Source organism: Microplitis demolitor, chromosome 5, assembly GCF_026212275.2.
Source record: "Microplitis demolitor isolate Queensland-Clemson2020A chromosome 5, iyMicDemo2.1a, whole genome shotgun sequence".
In the NCBI taxonomy this organism is placed as follows: Eukaryota; Metazoa; Arthropoda; class Insecta; order Hymenoptera; family Braconidae; genus Microplitis; species Microplitis demolitor.
In genome coordinates this window covers 7,557,501-7,565,000 of record NC_068549.1, presented here as the reverse complement: position 1 = coordinate 7,565,000, position 7,500 = coordinate 7,557,501, and positions in this window count along the sequence as shown.

Here is a 7,500-nt window from a genome sequence, read left to right as displayed (position 1 = left end):
CCAGTCAAAGTGAAGAGAGAGGAATAATCGAGCAGCGGGCTTCCTGGCTACGGTCAGCAAGAGCCTACTTGACGTCGGGAAGATTTAGAATGCCGAGAAAAGACTATATTGTACAAGCCATTGACGCAATCAAGCGTAATGAGGATCCTGAGCAGCTCCTAACAGACTGGTTTCACATAAGATTTCCTGTAGCACCAAATAAGTCTCGGATTCGGTACCAAAGTCAGAATAACGAACTGCACCTGTCAAGAAAACGAAACAGGAGGAGAGAATATGCTGTGCTACAGACACTCTGGACGAAAAACATATCTAAGGCAGCTAGCAAAGTTTTAGATGGTGACACGGGCACTCATGCCGGTCCCCCTCTCAGTCAACAAGAAGCATTTTGGCGACCTCTCCTGGAAGCTCCAAGGGTCCCTTTCGAAGGCAGCCCAACCACACGTCCTAAACCTGAGCTAGAATTTATATCAGCGCCGATCACTACCGACGACGTTCGCAACTACAAACCTGTAGCCAGATCTGCAGCTGGTCCGGATAATTTATCTGCCTCTCGTTGGTTCAAGGAAGTTCCAGACATGGTTAAAGCCACAATTATGAACATTATAATGATCTGGGAAAAGGTACCGGCGATTTGGAGAGATTCAAGAACCATTCTTATCCCTAAAGTCAGTGATACGCAGGATCCATCAAAGTTTCGACCGATATCAATCTCGTCCATTATCTTAAGGCACTTTCATCGCATTTTAGCAAGTCGGCTGATGACAGGACTCAAACATGGCGAAAGACAACGAGGCTTTATTAATGCAGACGGCACGGCCGAGAATGTAGCTGTTCTTTCAGCGATATTGTATGAAGCCAGAACCAAGTTCAAAGAACTCCACATTTCATTAATTGACGTCATGAAAGCCTTCGATTCAGTATCCCACGCCTCTATCACATGGGCTCTACATGAGCTGGGGCTACCTAAGAACTTCGTTGATTATATCTCGGCACTGTATAATGATGCTACTACCACGCTAGAAGCAAATAGCCAGAAATCCCATCCAATCCACTCAGGACGGGGAGTTAGACAAGGAGATCCGCATCTTCCGTTATTTTCAACGTGATCATGGATCTTATTCTTAAGAAAATTCCCGAAGAAATAGGTTTCGCACTCCTTTCAGCAAATATCAATGCCCTTGCCTTTGCAGACGATCTAGTGTTAGTTGCAGGTACTGCTGCAGGCCTTCAGGCTGCGATTAACTGTGTCACCGAGGAAATGTCAAGACATGGACTCAAGCCAATGCCCGACAAGTGTAAAGCACTGTCAATAGTGCCATCTGGAAAAGAAAAGAAGATAAAAGTTTTCACAAGACCCAAATTCAAGATCTTAAACTCAGCAGTTAAACAACTAGGTATTAACGATAAGTGGAATCTTCTTGGCGGTGACTTCACCTTTCAAGGATCTCAAGCTCCGTCGTTTGACATCCGTGAATATCTCCAAAAGATCACTAGTGATCCACTCAAGCCGCAGCAAAGAATGCATCTTCTACGTACATACCTCCTACCTAAGTTTTTCCACTCGCTGGTTCTTGGTCGTGCCAAGTACGGCTTCCTAAGAAAAAATGACAAAGTCATTAGGAGCTTTGTTCGACGTTGGCTTATGTTACCGCATGATGTTCCTACTGCCTTCTTTCATGCCCCTATCAAGGAGGGTGGACTGGGAATAGTATCCCTGCTCACCAAGATCCCCGAGCTCACTCTCAGACGATTGAATGCTATGAAGAACTCTAGTCTTAATGCTGCTATCATGGCCAGTAGAAGTGAATGGGCGCGAAAGAAGAGGAAATGGTGCTCAATTCTACCGTTTAAAAACGAAAATTGGGCCAAGAAACTCCATAGCCAAACTGATGGAAGAGAACTTCGTAAAACAAGAAACTCACCTGCATTTTATAGCTGGGTTGAAGATCGATATGCGCATATACCAGCTAAGGATTGGATTCAATATATAAGGACACGGATAAATGCCTTACCATCCTTGATGCGTACCACAAAAGGCCTTAGAAGACTCAATCAGGATTATCTATGCCGAGCTGGATGCAGAGTTCCAGAAACTACAGCACACATCATACAGGAATGTATTCGTACCCATGGAGGATGCATTTATCGCCATAATGCCATTGTGGACAGGGTTGCTCAGTCACTAGAATACAGAGGTTACCAAGTAATCAAGAAAGATAAAATCTCCACCAGAATTGTAGTCAAGAAACCTGACATTATAGCCTTCAAGGACAATAGGGTATCAGAATTAGACGCCTAAATGGTATCTGGGTACCGTGATATTAACTTAACTCATATAAAAAAGACTGATTATTTTAAGAAAGATAATGATATTGTTAAGTATGTTTCAGACAAATATAACGTTGTACCTTCTAGTATTCATTGGTCATCCATTACCATATCTTACTTATTTATTTATTTATTTATTTATTTATTTATTAATCATGGAGCAGTCGCTCCCTATGATTACATACATTTATAAATTCTATAAAATCTCTTAACCTACGTAAAGTAAATTACACAGGCACATATAGACATAAGCATACGAACACTCTCTCATACAGACTCTATTTTAAATTACAAAATTTATAAATATTATTTATAAATATTAACGAGCTTTAATAATTATCAATAAGTAGCGCAATCTCAAAGCCGTTCGCGTTCCTCAATATCTAATAAGTAAATATATACTTTGTTTTTAAATTCATTAAATGTTTCTGAAGATGTAATTTCAAAGGGTAATGAATTCCAAAAATTGCATCCTGTTACTATGAATGATTTTTGATACGACGTTGTGTACGCAAATGGCACTTGTAGTGTATTAGTCCGATCACGACTACGACGCGATGCAATGTTATGTCTTAATATAAGCTGCTCACTAAAAAGACCCGGTCTCATTAAACAAAGTGCTTTGTAAAATTCACATGAAATTAGCTGAAGTCTACGGTTTTTAGGCACAAGCCAACCCAAATGACGTCGATGATCAGATATATGTCTGTACCTTCCAACACGCATAACAAATCGCACACAATTATTTAGTGATAGTAGCAATGATCTTTCGTTATCATATGTTAAATTAGTGAGCACGCAATTACAATAGTCGAAAGTCGGCAATACAAGTCCAACCACGAGCTTACGTTTAAGTGCTATACTTAAATTGAAATCATATATACGTAATTTACTCAATGCAAACGCCGCCCGTTTTTTAATATTAGCTATGTGCGAACTCCAATTTAGCGTATTATCGAGTATTACACCTAGATATTTATAAGTATTGACAAACTCTATTATTGAATTATCTAAATATAAACGCAACAATGAGCCATTGCTCTTTTTATTAATTATGTGTATCCTACAAACATTTATTGTGCTACCGAATACCATCGATTTAGTTTTAGACATATTTAGTTTAAGTTTGTTCAAATTACACCAATCTGAAATACTTTTAATATCACTATTTATAAGTTCAATCGTTTCATTTATATCACCGATTTTACAGCGGCGATAGATTACTAAATCATCTGCATATAATAGGTATAAAGAATGCCGTAGACAGTTAGGTAGATCATTTATAAATAATGAAAACAGTAGAGGACCAAGAACGCTACCCTGAGGAACACCAGAATCTAGATTCATCCATTCTGAATTCGTGTTATTGGCTAAGACCGACTGCAATCGACCTTTTAGGTATGAATAATACAACCGAATAGTCTTTAATGAAAACCCTAATTTAAAAAGCTAACGTAAAAGTAAAAGATGGTTTACTGTGTCAAAAGCTTTAGTGAAATCAAAAAATACCGCGATGGTAACTTCACCTACATCGATCCCCATTCGAATGTCATCTGTGAACCTCAAGACAGCGGTCTGAGTCTCCATACCTTCCCTAAATCCAGCTTGCCTATTAATTAACAAATTATTATTAATGAGATATTTAGTTGTTTGTTTATGAACGATTCTTTCAAGTGTCTTAGATAGTGCACAAAGCAAAGAAATAGGTCTATAATCCGATGGTGATGATGGGTGGCGTACTTTTAGTAACGGTTTAACCAACGAAAATTTCCATAATGATGGGAATACACTATCAACGACCGATTTATTGAATATGATGATTATAAATGGTAATAAACATTCTAACAAGACTTTAAACACTTGAATTTGGAAACCATCAAGCTCACACGCCCTCGTTGATACACGTTTAATTGCACTTTCAACATTAATGCTATCAGTCTCAATCAAATCAAACTTTTCTTCAGAATCACTACGACAATTACTAAAATCACATTCATTGAAACTAGGTAGCGGATTTCCCGAGGAAACAGAAGCAAAATATTTATTTATGTCAGAAGATGAAGACATAACCTCTTGCCGGGTCTGCATTCCTTTCTTGTAATCCCAAGATGATCAATCACCTTCCAGAATGATTTTGTCGTGCCGTGGGTATCGAACTTAGAATGAATATAATTATTTTTCGAAGTCGAAAGTTTACGTTTAAATTCTCGTCTCAATTCAACATATCTATCAAAAAGGTTGTTCGAACCATATCGCTTGCTTGCATGATAACAGGCCTCTCGTTTTTTATTGAGCGCACGCAGTTCAGCAGTGATCCATGGTGCTGGTGGACGGTTTACTGTAATCAACTTCACTGGAGCTACTCTGTCAAGCAAGTCGTTAACCATTATGTTGAAAGATGTGAGCTTGGCATTAATGTCAGTTTGCATATCAAAAACTCTATGATTACAGTTCATAATGTATTGATAAGCCTCATCAATTTTAATATTTTTCAATGGTCTATATTTAATTGTATTAGATTTAGAAGTTAATAAATCATATTTGACTGAAACGTAAATGAGATGATGACCAGACAGGAAAGGCTGAGCTGATTGTCCCCATGCAGAAAGTAATGAAAGGTCACTGACAGCACATATATCAAGCCAAGTGTCCGACGATTTTGTGTGATGCGTAGGTTGTAGTGGAATAATATGCAAACCTTCCGAAGTAAATAGAGCGGTAATATCAATAGCATCCTGACAATGTGATAACAGGTTTGCATTAAAGTCACCAAGAACGCAGACAAATTTATATCTTTTAATATGAGTACAAAGCAGCCTTTGAAAAGTCTCAAGATAATCAGTCTTTGGAGGTCGATAGACAACCACAATTAATATTTTCGGTTGATCATGACTCCATACCTCAGAAATAATAAACTCTGGTGCTCCGGCGTTTGGGAGTGACGTTGATGAGGCTAAAATATTTGAACAAAGACCGTCTCTAATAAATAATGCAACTCCTCCACCAATACGCCCGAGACGATCAACTCGAAGTACAGTATATGATTGCAAATTAATTTGTGAATCAACAATAGCTTCATTGAGCCATGTTTCTGTAACTGCAATTATTTCATATCTATTAATATAAAAGAAATCTCTAAATTCATCAATATGCGTAGTTGATCCAAGCGATTGCGCGTTAAGACAGCAAATATTCAAAGTACTTATTGCAGAGGGTATAATTGATGTTTTTGAACGACGATGCGATGAATAAGATAGTATGAGATTAGTGTTCGATTCATGTTATAGGTTAATTCGAGATATATCCGCTAAAAAGTGTATTCTAATTGGTTTTGAAGTAGCATCTTTACGGACTAGAACTGCCCCATTAGATATCCAAATTGACTTTGGGTTTATATGTGGTAATTTTTTACAAACTGTAGAGCGCAGTTTATGAAGCTCTGTAGGTATTCTATGATTAACATTCACTTTAGACTTAGGAAGACTTGCAATAAGGTGTGTAGAGAGAAGATAAGGCATTTTCTTCTTGTTATCTATAAAATTATTGCATTTGGATGCCGATGTGAGTTCAACCAAAATAGCACTTGATCTGGGCGCACTATTTGCAGATGAAGTGGAGTTATTTTGTATTATACGACCTATGCGATGAGCACGAGTAATTTCATATTAAGTAAGAGGAGTATCTAATGCATTCACTAGTGCCGGTACAAGATCACTAGCAATTTTTTTAGCATCAACAGTATCACTGGTCTCAGGGACTCTAGTAATAATCAGTTGACTAGATACACTTAAGCAAGCCATCCGTAGTGACAATGCTTGATCGGTTGATGAAGCCACTATCGATGATGATTCTGAAATTTTATTTTCAACAGTTTGTAAACGAGAGCTCTGTGCCGTGACTTTTTCAAAGATTTTCCCTGGTCTATCAATCGAGGGTTAAACTTTTTCTGAACACGGATTTCAAGGCCAACATTGGCAAGAGAGTCTTTGATGGCCTGGATATTTGCACCTCTAGTCGCGACTTTAATTGTATTCTCCTTTGTTCTGACCAATCTTTCAACTTGCATGTTGGTTTCTGCGGGGTTAATATTGTCATAAATTCCCTTTTTGATCAAGTCGGCTGTGTTGAAGCATTTGGCTGCTTGTTTAGACGGCATGACAGTGAAATTTACGCTCTCCGTAACTAAAAAAGTGCGACCGTTGCGTACCTTTATTGATTGGGCAGTGTTTGATTTACGGAATAAAACTTGGGAGAAAGGAGGACGTTGGTTGTCAGAAAAAGAGTCTTTGAGTTTAATAGTTTGAGTGGCTATTTGTTCTTCAACAGTTTTACTGATTGTAGGTATTACAAACTGCTTAAGAGCATTTTCGACTTGTGTACTTATGATTTCAGACATTGAAGTCATAACGTCGGTCTTAAAATTATCAACAGTTAAGCTTTGTTGATGAACTATGCTTTCCAAACGATCTACGAGACGTTCAGTGATGTCTCGTTCATCAATTACTTGTAGATAAGCCGACTTTAGTTTATCATATTGGGCTTTAATATCATTGAAAGCTGCCAACACTTGAACATCTTTCTGATTTGATCCACGTGTAGTTGCAAAAATATTTTCAATGTCGACATAATGACAACCTATCTTGAGATCAATATCCTTAATATCGTCTAAGCTTAAGGGAGGATCACCAAAAAAGACCCTGGGCGGTGATGTACACTTTCGTTTATTGCCGTGTGGTAGTTTGTCTGTATTTACGGTAGTGTCCCCTGAAAGAGGATTTGGCATTGCAAGAAGTGGTCCTTTGGAAGGCAGATGAACAACAAGGGTTACATCTGCCATTTTAACGATGTATGTGTTGGCGGATACGTAATATTGAATGAATGTAGAAGGCAACAAAATTATGAAGATGAGTTACCATGGAAGATAGGTAACTTAGCATCCGAAAAAGAACTTAACATCCAAGATGGTAACTTACCATCCGAAGGTAAGTTACCGAGACAAGATAAAGTAGGGAACTACTAAGTTTTATTCAACTTTTGAATTATTAATTTGATTTTTTTATTTCTTAATTCCAGTTTAATGTTTTTTTTTTAATTTAAATTTTTTCTAAATATCCCGCATTTTTGTTGTAGATGTCGTTCTTTTTTTTCAAACCTTCTGTTTTACGCTAGTGC